Source organism: Tamandua tetradactyla, chromosome 24 (assembly GCF_023851605.1).
Source record: "Tamandua tetradactyla isolate mTamTet1 chromosome 24, mTamTet1.pri, whole genome shotgun sequence".
NCBI classification, from domain to species: domain Eukaryota; kingdom Metazoa; phylum Chordata; class Mammalia; order Pilosa; family Myrmecophagidae; genus Tamandua; species Tamandua tetradactyla.
The window spans coordinates 12,680,946-12,708,350 of NC_135350.1; the positions used below are offsets into that span (position 1 = coordinate 12,680,946).

The 27,405-nt window shown below is 35.5% G+C and overlaps 1 protein-coding gene across 5 annotated transcripts in view; it reads left to right on the plus strand.

The window, feature by feature from the left end:
• ELOVL6 (ELOVL fatty acid elongase 6) overlaps nt 1-27,405 on the plus strand; it is a 161,497-nt gene that overhangs the window by 27,084 nt on the left and 107,008 nt on the right. The window contains exon 1 of one of the 5 annotated variants that reach the window (XM_077142550.1): nt 2,483-15,956. The exons of the other annotated variants lie outside the window; for them this stretch is intronic. The gene's annotated coding sequence lies outside the window, so the exon portion shown is untranslated. Of the gene's footprint in view, nt 1-2,482; nt 15,957-27,405 lie in introns of those variants that run through there. 5 annotated transcript variants of the gene reach the window in all.

Sequence of the window (27,405 nt, forward strand, 5' to 3'; positions counted from 1 at the left end):
ACTTTTGTATAACCATTAGAGCAACTTTAAATATTGAGGTAGGCATTCTGTTCTTTAAAATATGAGAATTCTGGACGGGCCATGGTGGCTCAGCAGGCAGAGTTCTCGCCTGCCATGCCGGAGACCCGGGTTCGATTCCTACTGCCTGCCCATGCAAAAAGAAAAAAAACAAACACATCCAAAAAAAAAGAGAGAGAGAATTCTACTTATCAAAAAATGCTGTGCATCCCCCTAAGATCAGGAACAAGACAAGGATGTCCACTATCACCACTATTATTCAACATTGTGTTGGAGGTTCTAGCGAGAGCAATTAGACAAGAAAAAGAAATACATGGCATCAAAATTGGAAAGGAAGAAGTAAAACTATCACTGTTTGCAGACGATATGATACTATACATCGAAAACCCGGAAAAATCCACAACAAAACTACTAGAGCTAATAAATGAGTACAGCAAAGTAGCAGGTTACAAGATCAACATTCAAAAATCTGTAGCATTTCTATACACTAGTAATGAACAAGCTGAGGGGGAAATCAAGAAACGAATCCCATTTACAATTGCAACTAAAAGAATAAAATACTTAGGAATAAATTTAACTAAAGAGACAAAAAACCTATATAAAGAAAACTACAAAAGACTGTTAAAAGAAATCACAGAAGACCTAAATAGGTGGAAGGGCATACCATATTCATGGATTGGAAGACTAAATATAGTTAAGATGTCAATCCTACTTAAATTGATTTACAGATTCAATGCAATACCAATCAAAATCCCAACAACTTATTTTTCAGAAATAGAAAAACCAATAAGCAAATTTATCTGGAAGGGCAGGGTGCCCCGAATTGCTAAAAACATCTTGAGGAAAAAAAACGAAGCTGGAGGTCTTGCACTGCCTGACTTTAAGGCATATTATGAAGCCACAGTGGTCAAAACAGCATGGTATTGGCATAAAGATAGATATATCGACCAATGGAATCGAATAGAGTGCTCAGATATAGACCCTCTCATCTATGGACATTTGATCTTTGATAAGGCAGTCAAGCCAACTCACCTGGGACAGAACAGTCTCTTCAATAAATGGTGCCTAGAGAACCGGATATCCATATGCAAAAGAATGAAAGAAGACCCGTATCTCACACCCTATACAAAAGTTAACTCAAAATGGATCAAAGATCTAAACATTAGGTCTAAGACCATAAAACAGTTAGAGGAAAATGTAGGGAGATATCTTAGGAAACTTACAGTTGGAGGTGGTTTTATGGACTTTAAACCTAAAGCAAGAGCACTGAAGAAGGAAATAAATAAATGGGAGCTCCTCAAAATTAAACACTTTTGTGCACCAAAGAACTTCATCAAGAAAGTAGAAAGACAGCCTCCACAATGGGAGACAATATTTGGAAATGACATATCAGATAAAGGTCTAGTATCCAGAATTTATAAAGAGATTGTCCAACTCAACAACAAAAAGACAGCCAACCCAATTACAAAATGGGGAAAAGACTTGAACAGACACCTCTCAGAAGAGGAAATACAAATGGCCAAAAGGCACATGAAGAGATGCTCAATGTCCCTGGCCATTAGAGAAATGCAAATCAAAACCACAATGAGATATCATCTCACACCCACCAGAATGGCCATTATCAACAAAACAGAAAATGACAAGTGCTGGAGAGGATGCGGAGAAAGAGGCACACTTATCCACTGTTGGTGGGAATGTCAAATGGTGCAACCACTGTGGAAGGCAGTTTGGCGGTTCCTCAAAAAACTGAATATAGAATTGCCATATGACCCAGCAATACCATTGCTGGGTATCTACTCAAAGGACTTAAGGGCAAAAACACAAATGGACATTTGCACACCAATGTTTATAGCAGCGTTATTTACAATTGCAAAGAGATGGAAACAGCCAAAATGTCCATCAACAGACGAGTGGCTAAACAAACTGTGGTATATACATACGATGGAATATTATGCAGCTTTAAGACAGAATAAACTTATGAAGCATGTAATAACATGGATGGACCTAGAGAACATTATGCTGAGTGAGTCTAGCCAAAAACTAAAGGACAAATACTCTATGGTCCCACTGATGTGAACCGACATTCGAGAATAAACTTGGAATATGTCATTGGTAACAGAGTCCAGCAGGAATTAGAAACAGGGTAAGATAATGGGTAATTGGAGCTGAAAGGACACAGACTGTGCAACAGGACTAGATACAAAAACTCAAAAATGGACAGCACAATAATACCTAATTTTAAAGTAATCATGTTAAAACACCTAATGAAGCTGCATCTGAGCTATAGGTTTTGTTTTTTTTTTTGTCTGTTTGTTTGTTTCTCTTTTTTTCTTTACTTTTCTTTTTTTTACTATTACTATTATTTTTAATTTTTTCTCTATATTAACATTCTATATCTTTTTCTGTTGTTTTGCTAGTTCTTTTCCTAAATCAATGCAAATGTACTAAGAAATGATGATCATGCATCTATGTGATGATGTTAAGAATTACTGATTGCATATGTAGAATGGAATGATTTCTAAATGTTGGGTTAATTTCTTTTTTTTTCTTTAATTAATAAAAAAAGAAAATGCTGTGCATAACTACTTGTCACAGGTGCTTTGATGAAAAGTCTCCTCCCCTGCAAAAAATTCCTTCAGTATACCTATGTAACCATTTAAATTATGTTAGAGATGACTATTGACAAAAAAAAGCACCGCATGTTGCTAAGGGGTAAAAAATCAGCTGACAAAACAGCATGTATAATACAGAGACAATTAAAAAACAAAACAAAACGCACACACAACCACACACATACATGATTAGTAAGTTAGTTAGTTACTTAGTATAATTCTAACAGTGTGTGTACCAGAATTTTCATTGTGAGAAGTACAGAAAAAACTTGCAGAGCTCCCATACATCCCCCATCCACAGTTTACATATTATTGACACTTTGCATTAGGATGGTAACTTTGTTACAATCGATGAAACAAAATTATTACACCTACATGGTTAACTACAGTCCATAGTTTACAACAGGGCTTACTGTTTCTGTTGTACAGTCCTTTGTTTTTCAAATTATACTCCAGTAACATATATAACCTAAAATTTCCCCTTTAAATGCACTTAAATATGTAATTCAGTGGTGGAAGTTACATTCATGATTTGTTCTACCATCACTGCTATCCGTTACCCAAACTTTTCCATCCCCTAAACAGAGTACCAATTAAACCATTAGTTTCGCATTCCCTACCCACACCCCATCCCCTGGTAACCTATATTCTAGATTTCGAATCTATGAATTTTCTTCTTATTTTTTCTTTCAGTGAGTCATACAATATTTGTCTTTTTGTGCTGGATTATTTCACTCAACATGGTATCTTCAAGGTGCATTAATGTTATCACATATATCAGAACTTCATTCCTTTTTTATGGCTGAATAATACTCCAACAGTTGATGGGCACTTGGGTTGTTTCCATCCTCTGACAATTGTGAACAATGCTGCTATGAACAGCAGCGTGCAAATATCTGCATGAGTCCCTGCTTGCAGTTCTTTTAGGTATATATCTAGAAGTGAGTGGGATTGCCAGGTCATGATGATTCTAACTTTCTGAGGAACTATCAAATTGTTTTGCACAGTAGCTGCATCATTTTACATTCCCACAAGCAATGAATGTTCTTATTTCTCCACATCCTTTCCAACACTTGTAATTTTCCATTTCTTTAGTAGCAAACATTCTAGTGGGTTTGAAATAGTACTCATTGTAATTTTGACTTGCAGTTCCTTAATGGCTAATGATGGTTGAATATCTTTTATTTTGCTTTGTTGGCCATTGGTATATCTCTTGGAGAAATGTCTATTCAAGTATTTTAGCCCATTTGTTGAGTTGAGTTGTTATTGAGTTGTAGGCTTTCTTTGTATATTCCAGATATCAAACTTTTATTGGATACATAGTTTCCAAATATTTTCTCCCATTCTGTAGGTTGTTTTTATGTTAATGAAGTTCTTTGATGCACAAAATTTTTCATTTTGATGAAGTTCTATTGATCTATTTTTTCCTTTGTTGCTTAGGCTTTTGGTGTGAAGTCTAAGAAACCAATGCCTAACTCAAGGTTATGAAGATGCCTCCCTATGTTTTCTTCTAGGAATTTGTTTTGGTTCATACATTTAGGTCTTCAATTAATTTTGAGTTGATATTTGTGTGTGACATGAAAAGGGGTCCACTTTCATTCTTTTGCATATGGATATCCAGTTTTCACAGCACCATTGGTTGAAGAGACTGTTCTTTCCTGATTGAGTGGATCTAGCACCCTCGTCACATATCAGTTGGGCATAGATGTGAGGGTCCATTCTGGATGCTCAGTTCAATTTCATTGGTCTATATGTCTGACCTTATGCCAGTACCATGCTGTTTTCAATTGCTGTAGCTTTGTTACAAGCTTTAAAATTCGGAAGTGTGAGTCTTCCAACTTTGTACTTCTTTTTAAAGATGTTTTTGGCTATTCGGGGCCCTTACTCTTTCATATAAAGATGATGATCAGTTATTCCATATCTGCAAATAAGGCTACTAAAAATTTTATTGGGATTGAGTTAAATCTGTAAATTGCTTTAGGTATAACTGACATCTTAACAATATTTAGTCTTGCAACCCATGAACATGGAATGTCTTTCCATTTATTTAGGCCTCCCTTGATTTATTTTTGCAGTGTTTTCTAGTTTTCTATGTTTAAGTCCTTTATTAAACTTATTTATTTATTGCCTTTATTTCAGCCTTGATTAAAGTTATTCCTAGGTATTTGGTTCTTTTAATTGCTATTGTAAATGCAATCTTTTCTTAATTTCCTCTTCAGATTGTTCACTAGTTCACTAGTGAATAGAAGTGCTACTGATATTTATATGTTGATCTTGTACCTTGCCACTTTGCTGAATCCTATTATTAGCTCTAGTAGCTTTGTTATAGAATTTTCAGGATTTTCTAAATGTAGGTTCATGTCATTTTCAAATAGGAAAAGTTTTACCTCTTCCTTTCCAATTTAGATGCCTTTTACTTCTTTCTCTTGCCTAACTTCTCTGGCTAGAACTTCCAGTACAATACTGAATAATGGTGGTTGTCCTGGGCATCCTTGTCTTGTTCCTGATCTTGAAGAGTAAGCTTTCAGACTTTCACCATTGAGTACCTTTCTTGGGTTAATTGAGATAATCATGCGTTTTTTTTCCTCTTTGTTCTATTAATGTGGTCTATTAATTATCAATCTTCTTATGTTGAATCACCCTTGTATATCAGGGGTAAATCCCACTTGATCATGGCGTATAATTCTTTTAATGTGTTGTTGGATTTGGTTTGCTAGAATTGTGTTGAGGATTTTTGTATCTATATTCATAAGGAGTATTGGCGTGTAATTTTCTTTATCTTTGGTATTAGAGTGAGGCTTGCTGGCCTCATAGAATGAGTTAGGAAATTTTCCCTCCTCTTCAAGTTTTTGGAAGATTTTGAGCAGTATTTATGTTGATTATTGGAATATATGGTAAAATTCACCAGTGAAAGTTCCTGGTCTTGGGCTTTTCTTTGTTGGGAGGATTTTGATGACTCAATTTCTTGTTACTTGGTCTATTGAGATCTGCTTCCTTTTGAGTCAGCGTACCTAGGCTGTGTGTCTCTAGGATTGTCTGGGTTCTCTAATTTGTTCCATATAGTTGTTCATAGTATCCTTATAATCCTTTTTATCTCCGTGTAGTTGATAATGTCTCCCCTCCTTTCATTTCCAATATTAAATATTTGTGTCATCTCTTTTTTTTCTTTGTCGGTCTAGCTAGAGGTTTGTTGATTGTACTGAACTTTTTAAAGAACCAATTTTTGGTTTTGTTAACTCTTTCTATGGTGTTTTTAGTCTCTATTTCATTTATGCTTGATCTAATCTTTGTTATTTCCTTCCTTCTGCTTGCCTTGGGTTTAGTTTGCTTTTCTCTTTCTTGATTCCCCAATTGTTGGTTAGGACAGTGCTTTGAGATCTTTCTTTTATAATGTAAGCATTTACAACTATAAATTTCCTTCTTAGTACTGCCTTTGTTGCATTCCATGTTTTGTTACTTGTGCTTTTGTTTTCATTCACTCCAGGATATTTCCTAATTTCTCTTGTGATTTCTGTTTTGACCCATTGGTTGTTTAAGAGTGTGTTGTTTAAATCCACATATTTGTGAATTTTCCAGTTATTCTTCTGTTAGTGATTTCTACTTCCTTCATTGTGGTCAGAGAGAATAAATTGTGTCAGTTCAATATTTTCAAATTTATTCAGTCTTGTTTTGAGACCTAATATGTGGTCTCCTAGAGAATGGTCCATGAGTATTCCAGAGATTAGCTCTCTGGTTCAGTCTTTCAGGCTGCCACCTGACCGATTGGCGCAGGCACCACAGTGTAGGTCTTGGGATTACTCTGCTCCCACTGGAACAGGGCCAGGGACCCACAGGAGGAGCACAAATGGGTCCACATCCCATCAGGTAGGGGGTAGAGAAGGAGCCAGCAAGGGCACCACGAGCTTTGCCTACTGTTTTTAAAGTGGCATTGTCTTGATTCGATGCTTGCTCAGTTACTGCAACCCTGTAACTGTTTTCCACAGTTTTAAGGAAGATGGCTCTGCCAGTTTTTGATAGTTGTTCAAAGATTCTGTGGGGGATGGCACCCTGGAGCATTTACACCATTGTTTTGGTCAACCAGAAGTCTAACTGTGATTATCTTTTGAAGATGGTATTAAGTTTTTACTCAGGGAACTAAAAGTGTGTTTCAGTGTAGTTAATTTTTTGGTAGTAGAGGGACTTTCAGATGCATTGATCTTCAGCAGCTGTGTGCATGCAGGCTGTTTTTGGATAAAGTAATGCTAACTAGTGATCATTAAATGATCAGGGAATGGCTGAGATGTTTGAGACAGGCGAGAAGACAAAGAAAGGGAAATTGATGACCTACCATTGTTTAATAGACCCTGTAAATATTTCAATCTATTTCAGTCCATTCAGGAAAGCAGAGTGTGCATGGAAAAAATATAAGTAGGATATCATTCAGCAGAGCAAATATTCAAGGGCTAGAATATCGGAATTCCAGAACTCTGAAAGGAAAATCACTATATAGTGGGAAGACCTTGACGTTTGACAGTTGGATCCACAAAAGGGATGGGAGTTAACTTCACATTGGCAGCAACTGCATGAAGCCAGGTCTTATGAAATGTTAGCCATGAGTACAACAGAATGCTGAGATTAAGCAGCACAAATGTTCAGTACTTCTTGGCATTCAGGGTCAAAGAAGAAACACAAGAACATAAGAGAGTTCCTGTTTCTAAAAAGAAAGGCAGTGACTAATTATTGCTCAAGAAAGCCAGAAGCATTTTTTGACAGTATGTTAAGGACAAACCAAGGTCCTATACCAAAGATATAATCTATGGCAGGAAGTCAGGGATGTAATGTCAAATGACAGTACAACCCAGGGGCCAAGTTCATGTGGCCCAAACACTTTCTGTGGGCTCTCACTTGATAGCAAGCTGTAATTTACATTTCCCAGGGGAGAGTAAATAATGCTGAGAGTATCTTCTGTAGAGATCAGTTCTGAGCTGGGTTTTTGTTGATAAGGAGGTGCAGGGGTGCTGGGGCTCTGTATCACTGACAGAGGAGGAGACCAGGTGCATTGAAGACAAGATCATGGATAGATAATATATTAGAGAGATAGAGACCTAATTGATCTTGATTGGAGCTGATCATCCCTCCCTCCCGTCTACCTATTGGTCAAATGGTACAGGCAGAGGATGCAGGATTATGCTTAGGAACCAGTCTTAGACCATCTCCAGTTAAATGTTTGGTTTGTCAAAGCAAGTATTTCCTGACAACCACCACATACCTTATTTCACAAATCCTCTTGCTAATCTGGTCAGAAATGCTTTATAATTGTTATGTTATAGTTGAAGAAACTCAGCTGCAGTGAGTGTGTTCAATTCCCAAGACGAGAGCCCATGCTTCTTCGGGGCTACTATAGAGTTATATGTTTAAAAGCACAGCCTTGCTATATCTCTTTGAGCTGGCCAATCTGAGCTCATTCCTGCCCATCCCTGTCTTGCAATACTATTAAAAAGCAGAATTTGATAAACATTAGTAGCTGAAATAAGAATCAGCTTGGCTGAATTGAGGTTTATCTGGGGTTTTGGGCATTAAGTTAGGAAATGTGAAGGTAGATTGACTGAAGAGGACTTGGAAGCCAAGTCTGAGGAATTAGAGTAGCTCTTGTAGGTAGGAAAGAGCAATGTAAATGGGCAGGTATCATAATGGTGGAAGTGCCCTTTTCTTTTATAAACCAGTATAATATTAAACGTGAACCATCTGAAGCTGCCAATACTTAATTATTTTGACATACAAAATGGAAATACCATGTGGTTCAGTCACAACAAATTCCCTGGTATTGTTTTAATTGCACTTCTATTTCACATCTATATGAGATTGCTGTTTTGAGTTTATTGTTGTTTGCAGATACCAAGCAATCTGTTTTGCTTGTCTGACAAGTGAGAAGCTGGTTCTCTTTTTGCAGAATAGAGGTCAGACCTGCTCCACAACCTATATGTTTGCCATAATTTAGATGGACGTTATGAATGTTAAATGCACAGAAAGGCCAAATCATCCTTCCTTTCCTTAGAAATGAATAGCACCTCCCTGCCTGCCTTCTCTTCTTCTTTCTTTCTTTTAACAAATCTTCATAGCATCTCCATGGCAGACTTGTGAAAATTGAGTTATGTGAAAGTGTTATAGCATAATATTCATGCTATAAATGCAATTTTCATTTTTCCTTTTCCAAGGTAGTCATGGCTCATCAGGGAAATAGTGTATTGAGCCTGGGACTTGCTGTTTCAGACCCACTAAGTTCCAGTCCCACTCTTTTCACGTAATCATTGGTGAACTTTCACACATTAACTAACCCTCTTGAGCCTCCATTTCTAAATATGAAATTGGAATAATCAAATCAGCTTGTGGTAAGAAGTAAACCAGATAAAGCATGTAAATTGCTTATAAAATGTCCAGCACTTTTTAAGCTCTGCATAAATGGTAGCTTGTACTGATATTATTATCAATGGCTATTTAATATTACCTTGTTTTTAATATGACAACAGATTTCCTAAACAGTCAACAGTATTTTTAAACTTCTCATTAAGCATTCAGAAACATCACATTGCAGCACCGTCTAAAAACTTTTCATTGTTCCCAAATTGCCTACTGCATTGACCTCATTTCTAAAGCTGGTATTGAGTATTCTTTGCATTATGACTTCAACTTAACACTCTGGTCTTGTAATTCTCCCTTTTCCCTATATATAATTTATGACCCTGGCAAATTGAACTACTTGGTGCTTCTCATCTGTTTCCATCCCATCCTTTTCTGTTTGTTTCTATCATCTGGAATATCTGTCTCCTTACTCAACTTTTGAAACTTACAGAAAGCCTAACTCTGCGCTTCCATCTTCAAAAAACGTTTAAGGATTTCTAAATGGTTTTGATTTTTATGTTCTTTGAAACCCTTAACTCTTCAATTTATACTGTTTGACACTTGAGGATTTTCTAATTAAGAAAAGTTAGTTGTGAGCTATATTATCACTCTTATAACATTTCTATCCATTCATAAGATTTGGCCTTCATTTAATCTTGCTACAATATACCATAAATTCAATAACTTTTCGCATGATTTCATTTAATCAAAACAATGAATGTTTATCAAGACCCTAAAATATTTGCCAGACACTATTCTAGATACAGGACATCCATATTCATGGAACATAGAAGGCTAGAACACAGCGATATTAAACATGTAAACAAATACATAAAATGAATTTAGATGTTGATAATTGCTATAATGAAAACAAAACAACAAGGTGTTAGAAAGTGTCTTGGGATCAGAGCGTTCTGTTTTAGCTAGGGGTTCAGAGAAGGCATTCTTTATTTTAGGTATCTTCCAATGTGTTATTAATATAGTATTATAAATCTAGGTTCTGAATTTGTTTCTGTATCATTGCAGTTTCTTCCAGAGGTTAAGCTTTTCTCACTGTAATGTTTTCCTTTTTTTAATTCTTTTTAAAATTTTTATTGTGATATATAAACAACACAAAAATACAAGCTTTCCCATTTTAACTACTTTCATTGTGTACCTTTCATTGATATTCATTATATTCACAGCATTGTGCTACTGTCATCACTATCCATTATCAAAACTTTTCCATTAACCCAAATTGAAACCCCGTACTCATTAAACAATAACTCACCATCCTCCACCTCTCCTAACCCACAGTTCCTGGTAACCTGTTACCTACTTTCTATCTGTATGAATTTGTTTATTTTTACATGTTTCATATAAGTGAAATTAGACCAAATTTGTCTTTTTGTGTCTGGCTTATTTCATTTAACATGGCATCTTCAAGGTTCATTCATGTAGCGTATATCAGAACATCATTCCTTTTTATTGCCAAATAGTATTCCATTGTATGTATATCCCACATTTTGCTTATCTAGTCATCTGTTGTTGGATATTTGGGTTGTTTCCACTTTTTTGCTATTGCACATAAACTGCTGTGAATATGGGTACACACATATCTGTTCGAGTCTCTGCTTTTCATTCTTTTGGGTATATGCTTAGAAGTGTAATTCTCAAGTCATATACAGTGCTATGCTCAAATTTCTGAGGGCAGCCAAATTGTTTCCCACAGTGGCTGCACCATTTCACCTTCCCACCCACTATGTACCAGAGCTCCTAATTATCCATACCTGCTACAAAATTTATTTCCTTTGTTGTTGTTGTTTTGAAAAATAGACATCCTAATGGCATGATATTGTTTCTCATTGTGCTTTTGATTTTCATTTCCCTAATGGCTAATAATGTTGAGCATCTTTTCATGTGCTTATTGGCCATTCATGTACCTTTTATGAACTGTCTATTCAAGTTCTTTGCCTATTTTTTAGTTGGGTTGTTTTGGTATTTTCATTTTAAGAAAGCAAATTCTTTTTCATTTTAAGAAAGCAAACTTCAGCTAGAAGCAGAAGTATGGTTCCTTTTCAATGGAAGTGCCAGCACCCACCCTGTACTGCAGCAGGGAGCTATTTTGATGAGACAACTAAGGTGATTAGCAATAAAAGTTCTCTATTACATGAAGGGGAGAAACTTCTAGTAGATTTTCCCATAACCAAAACAGGACTCAGTTTGTGTCCAGCATGTAAAAGTCTTACAGGATGTTTGCAGGCAAACAGACAGGAGGGAAAGTGGCAACTTTAAATTTTTGAGAAAAAAAATCCCAAAATGTCTATAATCAGTGAAATGGTTCTTTACAGCCCCTAAAATGGCTATATAAAAAGTTTATTGATGCTGACAAAAATTAACAGAGACTTTTACTAATTAGTTATCTAATATTTTGTAATTAATTCCAGTCTGCCTACCCTCTTGAAACCATTTGTTCAATAGTGTACTGTTTGCATTAAAATTTTTTTTCACTTTAATGTTTTTCATTTTAAAAAAAAGGTAGAATAGGCAGCATGTGGTACGAAATTTAAAATGTACAGAAAGGTATGCAGTGAAAAAGGCATTCAGTAGTAGGGCCTTTCCTCAGCCACACACTGCCCCTTCTGGTGGATTACCGGTGTACTTAGAGAGGTAGCCTGTGCGTATATGAACATTTGAATTTTTCTACTTTAAAAAATGCAAATGAAAGTATACAACAAATAACTCTATCCACTTAACACTGTATCTTAGAGATACATATTTCATCTCAGTGAAAACGGAGCTTCTGCATCCTATATTGTTGGGGCTGCATATTATTCCATCATATAGATATTTATGCTGTTTCCAATGAATGTGTATATCTGTAGGATATGTATAGGTCTAATTGCATTGGAAATCTTGATAAACACTGTCACATTGCCCTTAATAATGGCTGTATATTATGCACTCCTACCAGTTATAAGAGAAGATAGCATTCTTTCACAGTTGTAATTGCTAATAAGTTGAATTCTACTTAATCTTTAATACCAATCTACTATGTTAGAAGAGCTATTGTATTAATTTTCCAGTAAAAAACAAGAGCACATATATATATAACTCCTTGAGGGATTTTAATATTCTCCATAGCAGATACTATAATTCCTTGACATAGTTGGCACTTAGTAAATGTGTATGTTTTTGAATTGCTGTTGATTTTCTTAAAAAAAGATTAAAATGTCTTTAAGAAATATTTTATGAAACTATCCTCTTCTTCAAATCTGCCCCCCAAAAGGGCTCAGAATGATGATCAGTCACTTTGTTCTGATGGTTACAAGTCAATTAAGTGACTGAAGACAAGGCATCTTTACTAGTCTTACCATGGCTTCTTTTAGCCGCAATTATCCAGCCATGGACTAACATATGAAAGTTGTTTGGTAGGAGTAATTCTGTGCTTTTAGTATGGATGCTGTTCTTAGTTTCGTATTTTGACCTAAGGCAGATATTTGTTAGTCCAATGTGTATTTAATTAACCAAGGAAGTAAAAAACTTACTGCTTAAAGAAATTAATTCAATTCTCTTGTCCCTTCTTTCCTGAAAAAAAAAAGCATTTGTTAATCACACATGCACGCCTTTTTCCTGTTAATGTACATTATTAAGATTTTAGATGGAACTGCCTCAGGAACAGAAGTATCTTGTAAAGGCCCTTATCTTTTATTATCTTCTTTGCTGCAATCTTTCAGGGAGACTCCACATCCTAATTCTAGGTCACTAGTTGCTTAATCCTGTTTCCTGACATAGAAAACATTTTAATGCAATGGCTGTTTCAGTTTTACCAACCATAGCAGGTTCAGCAACAACTGCTTCTCTCTTGCAGTTTCAAGGTAGCCCTGGTGGAATCTTATTTTTCTAGCACCTTCTGGTTTTCTTTTGTGTTCCTCTTCTTTCTTAATCTTTTTCTCTTGAATAGGCATTCAAAAAAAGGAAAGCAGGCATATTTGGAACAATTCCTGAGAGAATGTTTATACCATATATCTTTTTTTTTAATGCTTGTACACTTATTATTTCTATACTGCATTGTAGCAGTGCTACAGAGCAGTTATTTAGGAGAGTGTTCTTAACGTGAGCTGCATATTGTAATCACCCAAAAAAGCTTTAAAATCTCTAATGCCAGTGCCTTGACATCTCTGGAGTATCAGAAAGGTAGTTTTAAAACCTTACCAAGAGATTAGATGGTAAAGAACAAGTGGTGTAGGAAGATATTAGAACCTAAGAATCTAGTTACCTGCCCAAGTGATTCTGATGATTTTTAATACACTTGGACTGTGGAGCCATTACATCTACCATGGCATATCGAGCCATCTCTGGGGTTTAGACATAGATCCAGGGTAATTGGGATCTCTCTAATGGGCTTGGAAAGAGTGGTGTTACATCTGAGCAAAAATAAATGTTCAATAAAAGACATAGCTAAATTGTGAAACTATGCGATACAAATTTATAAGCATTGATATTATAAAATATCCAATTAAGAATATAATGCATTTAAGTTATTTCAATAGACTGAAAAAAATAATTTTTTATGGCCATGAAAAAAAAAAAGAACCAGAGTTAAACACAGTCACTATATACTACAAAACTATATTTTCATGAAAGTTAAAAAATTATGTTAGTAGTGATACCCAGAATTAAAAAAAAAAATTATTGGAGTTAAATAAATATCGATAAAAAGAGCATGAGAGTAAAGAGTGGTAAGATATTAAGGGCTGGTCATGTGCTTAAAAATACATCATCCATTTAATTCTCCTAATAATGCTGCAGGGAAGCTATGGCTCAGTCATAGAATTAATAAATGACAAAAAGGCAGGATTTGGTCTCATATCTTTCTTTTTCCAAAGCTTTTATTATTTCTTTCTGCTACATAAATGGACTTACAGCAGCTGCACTCATGAAATCATTTCTCTTTCGAGGTAATTACTAACCAGATTGGGCTTCCATAGATCAACGTGGTGTAAAGTAGCATTACTTTGCAGCTTCCCCTTCATGTAAGCCCCAAGCCATCCTTTGAACTCAGCAGAGATGGTATAGTGGAGAAGTGGGTAGCTGAAAAGAAATTCACAGTTTGGTTTTGAAGACAGAGGTAACTAGCTTAAAAAATTCTTTTGCAGGAAGGTAAATCTCATTAAGCTTCACAATAAGAAATTAATATTGATGATACAAGCCTAGTACTTTTAAATTTCTTGATCTTACTAAATAAAAGAGTTATTTGTATTTTCAATAGCAAATCTGTGCCTTCGTGTAAAATTGTGGTTGGGAAAAAATTGATTTCTGTTTCCTTGCCAATGACTAATGAGGTGAGGAATGCTGTTAGGTCAGTAGAGACGGCTAAGCTGCTTACCTTGCATTAAGAAAGCACTAAGTAAGAAGTCCATTATTCCATTTCTTGAGTTATTTCAGAAATGGCATTGGAAAGTGCCGTGGATCTTACCTTATACCATGATTTATTAGCTTTTTTTGTTTTTTATCTTTTTAATTTGTAAAACCACCCTTAAATTTTCAGATGATAATATTTTTTTTCCACATTCTTTTTTATATAGGAGCATAAGGTTTAAAAGTTTTTATTTTCAGGATCCCAAGAAGAAAACTTTCTTTTAAATATAGCAGAGAAAATGTATCAACAGTTTATGAATCTTAAGGAAGTATTTACTATATTTTATTTTATTTTCATGTCACTTTTCACGTGACCACACTTGTGAATTTTATATTCATGAGTGAATTTTCTATCCTGTGTAACTGTGCCAAACCTTAGGGTATTTCACCGTCAAATAAGCCATTTCACTGCCTAGAAAGCATCCTACTATCAATTAAAATTTAAAGCACTCAAGTGAGGTAGGTAGTTGGTAAGTGCTATATTTTATTTTGAAGATTAGTATTTTGAATGACAGATTCAGTAATATATAAGGTATCAGAAATGACTATAGCCACCTGCTGTCAACAGAATGATACATATTCCATCATTTTACTATAATTATGCTTCCTTATTTTTTTACAAATCAAACTTGAAAAGTCTTACCCATGACACCAGGAAATTTTTTCAATATGCATTGTGTTTATAACTGTTCATGTCTGTTAGCGCCGTGGTTGTGTACTAACTAGATATAGCACAGACTGTGCTTCCTGCTCATGACTTTAAAAAGTAAATTTCTGATTTTCAGAACCAGCGCTAAGGGTATAGCAAAGAGAAATAGCTAATGACTCCTGTGTCTTTCCGCCCCTCTAATAAACCAGTGTCTTTAGTCGTGGAGGGGTCGCATAGGTTTGACATCCCAATTTTGAGAAAAAAAGGAATGGTCTTTGCCAATTTGAAGAAAGCAAATTTCGAAAGAACCATGCTCACTTTGAAATAAGGTTTCTAGGGCAGTACCGTAAAGTGCTTTCTCCTTCATCATCTAAAAGTTTCTAAAGTATTTTTAGCCTCCTAACACTCACAGGCATGCTCTAGAGTGACCTAGTTGTCTCAGTCCTTCTTACTACTTATCGGTGTGACCTGCGTTAGGCCAGCAGCATCTCCAGGGAGCTGGTTAGAAAGGGAAGATCTCAGGTCTTGCTCAGACCTACTGAGTCAGAGTTGGCATTTTAACAAGGTCCCCACATGTTCATATATTCAAACATTTATATATTCAAAGTTTATGAAGCTCTGATATCAGGAATGCCTCAAGGGCAGAAAGCATGATGCTATCTGTACTTTTACTGAATATGTTCTCTCTCTCTCTGCCCAAGAGAATCCTGTACTCTTTTCTAAGCAAGGGAGATCCTGAACTGGGTGGTAGACATGAGCTTTGGGCAGTTATAATCATAATGGCGTTGACAGTGACATCTGTAAATATAATGCCAGGGAAATAATTCATGAGAATTTTTCTCAACAGGTAGATTCTTCTCTGCAAAGGAGCATCCATCATAGGGATTGGATGGTGTAAGGTATGACCTTTGGATAGTCTCTAAAGAAAAATATTTACTATAATAGTGTGATCCCATCTGTTCTAAACATTTAAATATTTATTTTGGGTGCAGGAATGCCAAAAGCCAAATAGAAGAGTCAACTATTTTTTAATAGAATATTCATCTTACTGTTAAGCGGTATTAATACACAATTTTCAGTTTAGAACTTAAAGGTACTAATTTTTGCAGGTAATTTCTTAGTAATGTCTGCTTCAACATCTGTATTAAGATTAAGATTTGTCCAGTGATTACTAAATGTGTCTTGTACTATCTCCTATCTAAGTTAATACTCCTAGACCACCCAGGGACTCTTGCCTTCTCTCATCTCCCTTCTTACTGATGAGAAATCTAAGAAACCAAGAGATTAGGTAACTTCCCCAGAAGTGTACAGCTTGTTGGTTAATCAAATTCAGGACCTCTCATTCCAAAGTACCTCCTCTTAAATAAGATGCTAGACTGCCTCTAAAACATACTTAAAGACTTCCTTGTCTCTGAGGAATGAATGGGTAAGCTAGTCAAACTCTAACGTCATTTATCTCTAATTAGCAGGAAACCCTTTTAGTAAATCATTACCCTTAAATCATGTGGCACACCCAAATACTTATCCAATGCATTACACCCAAATACCAATCTTATTAGAGACTCATTCACATAATAATGGTATTAGATGACCTCAAGACTCTTTCCTCGTGTGGGTATAGACATTCTAGTGTATTCTTGATAGAATGCTCGCTATGGTTTTTATTATAACCTTTTGTTTTTTTGCAGGTTGGGTTACTACAAATTGGAAACATTTTCCTGAAAAATAAGGCAAAGAAAAGGAGAATGTTGCAAAATTATGTCAATAAATGTCATTAAATGAAAAGTATATAAATAAGAATAAACTGTAGCTATGAATGTCATTTAGTTTTTGCTAAGTGACTTAAATACTCATCTTTTGGTCTGAGTGAAGACAAGTATTCATGCTAGGATATCATGGTGATATTTTATGTTACAATGTTAGAAAACTAAGCATCCATTGCTATAAGCAAGCAGTTTTCTTCCTGACATCCCTCAAAGTCTAGAATTGGAGATATTTATCTTCTGCCTTATGGGAGGAAACTTTTCCAAGAATTTTAATCTTCGTCCATTGGAAGATAAGCATGAGACTTCTCTGTCTTGTGCTTTTAAAGTTTTTAAGCATTTTAAGCTTTTTAAAAATACGAATTGGAGAATTTTAAAAAATATTTACTTGATTCTCCTTAGGTGATGAGAAATCATCTGTTTTAGAAATTAGTGTTTCTTGACAAAGTGATAAATTTGGGATTCCCTTTTGCTAGGGGGGATTTTAGTAATGCATGGTAATATAGAACTTACCAGTATACTTAGGTATTCATCACGTGGTATTTATTGTTGCTACCTGTCTGTTGATGATTGCAGTTCAGGCAATGAGCCTGCTATATGAACTCTAGTATAATACATTTGTGAAGGGTGCTTTAGATCATGAATTTTCAGGGTTATTTTAAAAGTGTATGGAGTATAATGCAGAAAAGGAGAAACCATTTCCACTCAACTTTCTACTTTCAACAACAATATACAACTGCTCTTTCTAGATTCCAGATGTGCTTATTCTAAACTAAAACGAAAAATTCAGCTAAGAATTTGATAAAGAAGGTATTTAAGCAGTCTCTAACTTCTATAGGATTTGGCCTTTGATAAAGAAGTGCCTACAACCTATATAGGTATTTTCTAAGTGGTGATATTTCAATGTTGGCAGTTAAATATATCAGTCCTAGGAAGATTCTGTTACAGGAAGATATTCGAATAAAATACACAGGAAGATAAATTTGATATGTTTGCTAAGCACTTCATTAGGCATTTTGCTTTCATTATTTTGTAACATCACAATATTTACAGAAGAAAGATATTTATCTCTACTTTGCAGATGAAGAAATTGAGAATAATTCTGCAAGGTTGTAGAGCTTGAAAGTGGTCCAAAGGGAATTCAAACCTGGATCTATTTTATTCTGAAATCTTCGTTCTGTCTCCAATAATTATCTTTTTCTGTTTTACCTTGGCTCTAATTTATGAACACTGAGATGTGGATAGACCAGTTTACTGATCTCTCAGAACCAAATCATGAGCCCTTACTATGGTAAATGGCTCAGTTTGGGAATGGCCTTGGTGACATACTCACCAGTCCCATATCCAGAGTAAGGGGTTGCTGGACAAGATCCCTTTTGCATGCTATCCTGGATCTCTCAACTGGTGGAATGGGTGTTAGGAAGGAGGTAGCTATGGAATAGTCTTGTCTTGGCCCCAGGAGGTTGTCTGGAGTTTGCTTTCCTTCTTTATTTCTGCCAGGACACTTTGCTAGGGACTGGGGTCTGTTTCCATTCTCATCTGTCTCAATTACCTTGCTTGACCTCTCTCTCTTTCCTTCACTTTTGTCTACTTGGTGTGCTTCTCTGATCAGACATTCTTCCCCACCCTTAACCACCCCATCTAATCCCTTCTCCAGCAGTACAGACCCTCAGACATTACAGTTTGCCAAACACTGGCCTTCTCACACCCTGACAAGCATTCTGTCACGCTTTTGGGAGCTTATGCTAAAAATGAGATTTGCGAATCAGACCAGAGGAGGTGTTGCCTGATGACAAGATAAGAGCAAAAGGATTCAACAGTCAATGGATTCTGACATCTAAAATTAGATCATTTGTGCTGGAATTTTCATCCTTAACAGTGTATGCCTTGGCAAATAGCAATTACAGTTGTTCCTTTTGGAATTAGTTCAGTTCTTCAAAGCTAGGAGAGTCTATTTAAAGAATAATCTACTAATTGTGTTTTTGTAAGTGATGGTCCCTCTTGTGTAGCATCCAAGCAGAAGCACTAACCTCATCCATCCCATCTAAGGGATCCCATAATTAGGATCCTTTCTGCTAATTATGTACCAGTGTAAGGTTGGAAAGAAGGATGACCTTTTGGGTCATCTATGCTCTGATGAAGTCATCAACTTACTGATGGTTGTTCAGGTTCTATTTGGAGGAAAAAATTCAATGTTTTATGAAGTGTTCATGTTCATCATCAAAAAATTGAAAATAAAAGATCAGCAAATATGTTCGTTTGTTTTTACCTTCTTTCAGATCCATATTTTATTGAGAGAAAGGCCTATGCAAGTTTACCAGCTAATGTTATTGGCTTTCTGTTTAAAAAACAAAATGAAACTCATAGTTCATTACATCAAACTACTTTGCTTCTGAGCTTCTAAGCTGTTTTTACTCATATGCTTTTTTTTTGGCTTTCAATTCATTTTTTAAAGACATGGTCCTTAACACTTTTTATGAAGTTGTAGGCCTTTTATACAGAAAAGTGCATTTAGGCACAATTCTTTTTTTCCACAATCACAGTCACATTGCAAAAGCTATATCATTATACAATCATCTTCAAGAAACATGGCTACTGGAACACAGCTCTACATTTTCAGGCAGTTCCCTCCAGCCTCTCCATTACACCTTAACTAAAAAAGGAGATATCAATATAATGCATAAGAATAAATTCTCCAAGTTCACTCCTTATCTTAGTTCATATCAGTGAGACCACACAGTATTTGTCCTTTTGTTTCTTGCTAATTTCACTAAGCATAATGTCCTCAAGGTCCATGCATGTTGTTACATGTTTCATGACTTTATTCCATCTTACAGCTGCCTAATATTCCATCGTATTTATATACCACAGCTTGTTTAGCCATTCTTCTGTTGATGCGCATTTGGGCTGTTTCCATCTCTTGGCAGTAGTAAATAATGCTGCTATAAATATTGGTGTGCAAATGTCCCTTTGTGTCCTTGCCCTCATGTCCTCTGAATAGATACCTAGCAATGGTATTGCTGGATCATATGGCAATTCCATACTTGGCTTTCTGAGAAACCGCCAAACTGCCTTCCACAGTGGTTGTACCATTTTATATTCCTACCAACAGTGGATAAGTGTACCTCTCTCTCCACAGCCTCTCCAGCACTTGTCATTTTCTGCTTTTTTTGATAATGGCCATTCTGGTGGCTGTGAGATGATATCTCAATGTGATTTTGATTTACATTTCCCTAATAGCCAGGGAAGTTGAGCATCTTTTCATAAACCTTTTAACCATTTGTATTTCCTCTTCTGAGAAGTGTCTGTTTATGTATTCTGCCCATTTTTTAATTGAGTTGTTTGTCTTTTTGTTGTTGAGTTGAATAATCTCTTTATATATTCTGTATACTAGACCCTTATCTGATATGTCTTTTCCAAATACCGTCTTCCATTGTGTAGGCTGCCTTTTTACGTTCTTGACAAAGTTCTTTGATGCACACAAGTGTTTCATTTTGAGGAGTTCCCATTTACCTATTTTTTCTTCAGTGCTTGTGCTTTGGGTGTAAGATCTAGGAAACTTCCTCCTATTACAAGTTTTATAAGGTATTTCCCTACGTTTTCTTCTAAAAGTTGTATGGTCTTAGATCTAACGTTTAGGTCTTTGATCCATTTTGAGTTCATTTGTGTATAAGGTGTGAGATACGGATCCTCTTTGATCCTTTTGCATGTGGATATCCAGTTCTCCAAGCACCATTTATTGAAAAGACTGACTGCTCTGTCCCAAGTGAGTTGGCTTGAGCAAATATGTTTTTAACACCAGTATAGTATCATGTTGTGTGGATATATTGTAAGCATTGTACCAAGGTTATTGATTTACAGTGAAAGATAGCCTTTCCAATATCTAAAATATTCATAACTACTACCGATGGCTCTTTTTCTTACAAAACCATTGACATAAAGATAATTGATTGTGTTAGAGCCAGAACGCAGGGAATGACATAGTTTTGTTGATTAAGGCTATTCCAGCTGTCATAGGAACTGATGGACTGTGCATCTTTAGTATCCAGTTGGTCATAGAGAGGGCCCTAATATGACAGATTCTGTGTTTTTACTTTGAAATTGCTACATCAATTCTTTGTTTTAAATTTTTCTCAATACCATCTCTCTCATATTATGAAACCATATTATGAGATTGGTTGGATCCTGGCTTATATTCCTTCTGTGGTTGTTCTCTTAATGGAAAACTAAGTTTTCTAATCTAGAGTTGCTCAGATTATGAGCATCCAAATTACCTGGGGAATCTGGTTAAAATGCATATTCTTTTTTGGTAGGTCAGCCTGTAGAAACACAGATTCTTATTCTTAGATGATGTTAATGGTACTGGTTGACACCACCCTTTGAGTAGAAAAACTCTAATTTTTTTAACAGTTAATTTGTAAGCCATTTCTTAGGCTGGCTTATTGCTATAAAACCAAGCTTTATACATTTTTCTTCTGAACTTGTTCTGCACTTAACTCTATAAATTCAAAGCATGACTTTAGAGCATGAAATTTTCCGTCTTTATAAATCTCAGATGCAGGAGTGCCGTTAAAAATAATCAAACCAATGCAGTAATTGTATGATGTTATGCTTCAAAAATCTTCATAAGAACTATAAGAAAAATTGATTGTAAGGATAAGTTAAAGAAACAGCACTGGGGTCTGGTTTGTGTTAAATCTCACTTCTAGTTATTTACACTGATATTGATGAGACGTGATTTCTGCCGAAGTCAAACGAGGTCATTTCAGTTCTTTAATGATGAATCCTCACCAAATCCTGGAACCAGGAATGTGTGTGTGTGTGTTTTTTTTTTGTTGTTTTTGTTTTTGGTATGAAACCATAAATCAGTGAAATGGTGACGTACATCATGTTCCAACTTCTGGTTCCTACAGACTTGATAGATACATGTAGAGTGATAAAGGTTATTGAGTTGTCATTAGTACATTTTAAGGGTCTTTAGAACTTAACAGAGAGACAAACCATTCCATGCATGCTGAGGGGCAGAGGAGGGGAATGAGTATAGGAGGATAACCGGCAAGCCATAACAGTAGTGTTAGAAGATTTAGCATTGGTCTAATTAATAACTTCAACAGGTTAAAGCCACTATTTAAAGAAAAGTGATATTGAAGAATCAGTATGTTGTAGGATTGGTGATAACTGAAAAACATGGCAGCATAGCCCACAAAGCTCCCAAATGAGGATACTAAATGATATGAAAAGGAAATCATTAGAAGTCCATATAAATAAGGAATTGCTATGATCTGTCTGAAGGAGGAAGGATCAGTGTGATCATTGAGAGAATGACTTCATTCTGCTATTGGAGATTTGAGTTCCCTGGTTATTACATTAATTAATTCACTTAACTAATTGTCCAAAAATTCCTTAGGCAGACTAAATAAGTAGACTGATGACATCAAATGGCAGAATTCCAGATTACACAGACATAGGGATGGTAAGCCGTGGTTGTATTCTAGTTAGAATGAGAGCAAGATTAGCCCTGTTAAATCCTGTTAAACAGGTCCAGCAAATTCTTATAGCACATTACTAGTCAGTGAAGGGCAAGTGGTCCAGAAATTCCTTGAACTGAAAGCTCTCAGAGAGAGATGACATTTGTCAGCACTGGATGGAGCCAGAAGGCAGGCTTGACAGGAAGACATCAGATCACCCACATGTCTCTGCATTTTGAAGTTCCCGTTCTTGAGAGAATGAGAATGCCAGTCATTGCTGCCAAATTGGCAAGATAGTTGCTCTTACAGTGAGTCATTTCCTTAAAATTTACCAAGTAATCTGCATGACAAAGAACTATGGGAAAATAAAACCACTAAACAAAAATATATACTTTTTTTAACCTGGAGTAAGAAGTAGAAATGTGGTTAAGCCTCTTAACACATACACATGGGCATCAAAATCTTTGTGTTTTCAAGTCTAGTCCTATACTATTAGATACAGACCTGAAAAATAGAAGTGGAAAACACAGCTGTCAGTTCCAGCACTGTTGCTAGAGTTTATGGACCTCATGACTCATGTCAGCTCTCAACTCAGTTCCTTATTTGTAAAACTGATGTGATAACACCTCAGCTGTTGTGTTTTTACAATATGATTAGTTAAGTGAAAGTACCTTGAATAGTGATGTGTTTTAAAAAAATACAATATGCTTGCAAGCATTTGCAGATCTAGATTCAAGGTTTAAACTATTTGCAATGAGCAATTTCTTGTTTTGCTGGGAACAGCGTGAAGCAGTGAGCTGCTCCTCAGATGTGTGTATGGAGCCAGCTCTATCAATTTATCTAAGCCCGTTGAGATGTGTTTTAGCTACTTACCAAAGCAGAGATAGTGCCTCTGAGAATGGAATAATATTTTTGGCATGAAGATTAAAAAAGAAAAATTCTTAGTATTGGAATGGTAATCCCAATTTGAGGAATTCAATCAGGAAATAATCCCTATTGAATATACACCAAAAAAAAACCTTCCTGTTCTATTAAAATAGAAAAGCTGCTCATTTCAGAAGTAGTAATTTTATATCTGATTGGAAAAGAAACCATCTCATCAATGAAGAGGAAATTTGATAAGAGGCATAGTGCTTCTCTAATCTTAGCAAGTTTCCTTGTTTTTGTCAGACTGCCAACTCCACAAAGCAATGAAACACCAAGTTCACTTGGCATTTGATAAAACTGGAAAGAGACCAATTTGCCACCAACAAAAAGTGGAGGGATTCCAACAGTCGACAATCATATATAAATAAGTGCACTATTATCCCCCTATTGCCAAAGCCCCTTGTTGCTACTGCCCTTTGAGCCATTAGAAAAAAAAGTAGAGCATTTAGGCAGGTTGATCAGAAAAATAGGACCAACTTTTGGAAAGGCTGGGAAGAAGTGAAGATACTATAGCAATTCTAAACTATCTGTACCATCCGCTTTAAAGTATATTCCCCCCAACCAGCTGAATATCTTCTTTTTTTTATTATTTGCCTACAATTCCAAATATTTCTGTAAGATAAGGATGCCTCTTCCCAATGATTCACAAGATAAGGATCTCTCTTCCCAACTGAGGGCTTAATCTGTCATCTGTGTTTCTTCAGATCTCGTAGTCCCCTAGGATACAGATCTTCTGATACCTGCCTTGAGGATGTGCCCTCAGGAAACACTGTTTCTCTATGATTCTTCAGGTGCATTAAGAGTATCCTTCAGATGTTCTAGGCAGAGTATGAGAGTTTACCTGGGCAGCCTTTAAAAAATACCAATGTCCCAGGCCTTACCCCAGGCAAATCATATTCTCTAGAAGATGGCTCTGAAATACTGTATTAAAGAAAACACGCACACAGGGCTCTCTAGGTGATTCTGATACATGGCCCGGAATCATGTATTCAGTCATTCATGCCTGTCAGTCATTCATGCCTCTGGGTGAATCAGTTCTTACGGACTGAGCTATTCCAAAAGGAAAGTTATGATAACAAGTGAATAAGAAATTATTAATACTGTGGGTGGGGTGTAAAAATGTTTGTAAAACTGGAATAACAGAATTTAGCTTAGCTTAATAGTTTGCTCAGGCTAAATTGTAAGTTTTTCAACTAGGCTGCAAAAATCAGTCAGACAGCCTAATGCTTTGCATTCTTCTCGGGGCCAAGGGGGGGATAACACTATTGCATAGTCTCAATAAGTTATTTTTTAAATGTCCCTTTACATATTGCCTGTTAAGATGCTAATAGAAGAAGTTATCTGAGAAGCATTAGAATACTAGGATGAACATTCTAGAAGAGTTTACTGTGATCATTGGTATTTATATGGTGCCTAAAAATTGACCATGGTGGGTAATAAAAGGCTATGCACAATATAGCTCAGATTTTGTTAAAATTTAGACAGTTCTTAAGAACATTAATATATTCATTTAAAAATATTACCGTTGGTTGTAATTAGCAAGTGGTCATTGAGGGGACTTAGGCAATAAAAGACTTTTTTAAGATTACTTTCTTAAGTCTTCATTAAAACTTTGAGTATCTGTTAATGACTTTAATTCATTTTTTAAAATATTATAACTTGGTTGCTATTAGGAAGGGCTCATAATTGAAGGCAGAAACCCATCCAAAAAATTAAAAAGAACTAGAGTTTCATAATCAAGTTTTATTCATTAGCAGAACAAATTTTATAGGGATTTGATACTTGAGTGTGGAAAACTTAGAACATGATGAGTAGAAAGCAGACTGGTCATTGCAGTTTTCAAAATTAAAGATATAGGATGGACTGCCAGCCTTCCTGCTTCTATCATCTCATGGAAAGAAAAAAAATGACACTTAAAACTCAATTTTTCCACCTTTCTGTGAAACAGAAGTCTAAATTTAGGACTTAATATACTGTCCATCTCCAACGCAAGATGGAGAATAGAGGTCTGCAGAGACAGCAGCAACCCAAGAGGCACAAGTTTCAGCCCAGCACTCAGTGAGTGAGCGAATGGGTCAGCCCTGGTAAAAGTAGCTCAGGCATAATGCTGAGTGAAATAAGCCAGACACAAGGGGATAGATATGGTATGATTTCACAAATATGAAACCTCCAAAAAATGTAAACTCAAAGCCTTAAAATGTAGAATATGGGGTACCTAGAGAGATAAAAATAGAGATGGATGAATGAAAACCTAATAGATGCAGATTTGTTAATGAGGTTGAATCTAAATGCATGAGAATGGATGAAGGTGATAGGAACTCATTGGTGGGATTATAAGTACTAGTGGTGTTTTGAAGGTGAATATGATTCAAAGTCAGGGTTGTTTAAAGCCATGTGTGTCACCAATTAGCACTATAAATATAAATAAGTTCTTGCATGAACTACTTCACTAATATGATGCTTGTACAAGAAGTTAATAATAGAGGGGCATATGGGAAAAACTGCTGTATGCTATGGACTATATCTAACAGAAAAACCTCACTAGTACCACAACAATACTAAAGGTAAATAATTGTGGGGCAAGAGATAATAAGATTTAAGGGGAGTTTTGGTTTTTGGTATGGGTGTATCTATGTTATTTTTCTCTTTGAAACAATGAAAATTGTCTAAAGTTGAGAGTGATAATGGTTGTACAACTAGGTGAGAATACTGTGAGACATTGTTTATTTTGAATAGACTATATGCTCTGTGAATATATTTAAACAAAATCTGCTAATTCAAAATAAATAAATAAATAAACAAAAAAAAAAGGTAGCTCAGGAATTAGGGAAATTTGGATAATCACCAATCCTATGCCTAGTGAGATTGTAGGGAAGTTGTAGGGAATGTCAAGCAAAAGGGGTGATAGGGCAGTCCCCTAATGCACTTAATGACTGGTTTAATGGGCAAGTTAGGTAAGTGTTCCACTAGGGAAAGGAAGGGGAGGGACAGGATAAAGGCACATCAAACACAGCAATTAATGAAACTGTATAAACAAGTGATGAGCTTTGAGAGTCTTTGCTGTGAAGATGCAATAATTATAAAGATTATTTCAGTTATGATACAGATTGTTCCTTGCTGAGTAGACAGACTTGCCTGAAGTTGACTTGAGAAGAGATGGGGAGAGAGTTAAGTATCTGAAAATTATCTTAGACAGCTCTCATGTCCACCAAAAATTTTAGGTGCATACACTGTGTTGATAAGAAGACTAACAAGACTATACAGCCATTTTCTTTGCTGCTTCCAAATCACTTCCAAGAAAAAATAAAGAGTAGGAACATTAGGGGAAAAAAATCCAGGTCCGACAGAGCAAGGGAGATTTTTTATGTACAATGCCCTCTAAAAATATCTTTGTAAGCAAAAAAAAAAAAAAAAAACAAAAAAAACCAAAATCATCTTAGAGAAAAATACAAAGTGAGATAGATTTAACTAAAAGAAGGAATTTTACTAAAGTCACTGCGACTTTTTACACGTCTGCCTCTTAAAGTTAAAGTAATGACAGAGCCCCCAAGTGGATAAAAATGTAACCAGTTCTCACTCAAAAATGTGTTGGGCTCAGTTCCAGAGAACAACATTCTTAAATTTGATTTTTTTTTAAATTCCCTAAATTTAGAAGATGCTGAAATTCTTCTTCAAACCAGGCTTTCATAAGCAAATTTTCTTCATTTTTGTAGTTTATTTTCTTAAATTGAAAAATTCACACGCAAAAAAGTCAGTCACTTGTACTCATAGCATTTTTTCTCCCTTAAAGTGTACAAGACGTGAAAGTTTTCCTATTCTCCAATCCTGAGAGAAAATACTTTTAATAGAGTGAAATTAATTAATTCATTATTTTCTGAACCATATTTTCTAAGAGAGATCTGTCTATATTTTTCTTCATGATATTTCTTATGTCCATATTAATAATTCTATATAATGATTTAACTTAATATAAACTTTCATCAAAAAGTTAGAACACTGTGTCCTTTGGCTTATGTAGTCTACCAGTATTATTTTTTTGTTTAATATGCTTAAACTGTAATAATTTCTGGATTACAGAAAAGTTATTCAAGTCATGGCTGATTAGAGTCACACGTAGACCTGGAAGCTCTGGGACACAGGGTTACCAAGCTTCTTACAACTCCATTCTTACCTCATACCGTCCTTTACCC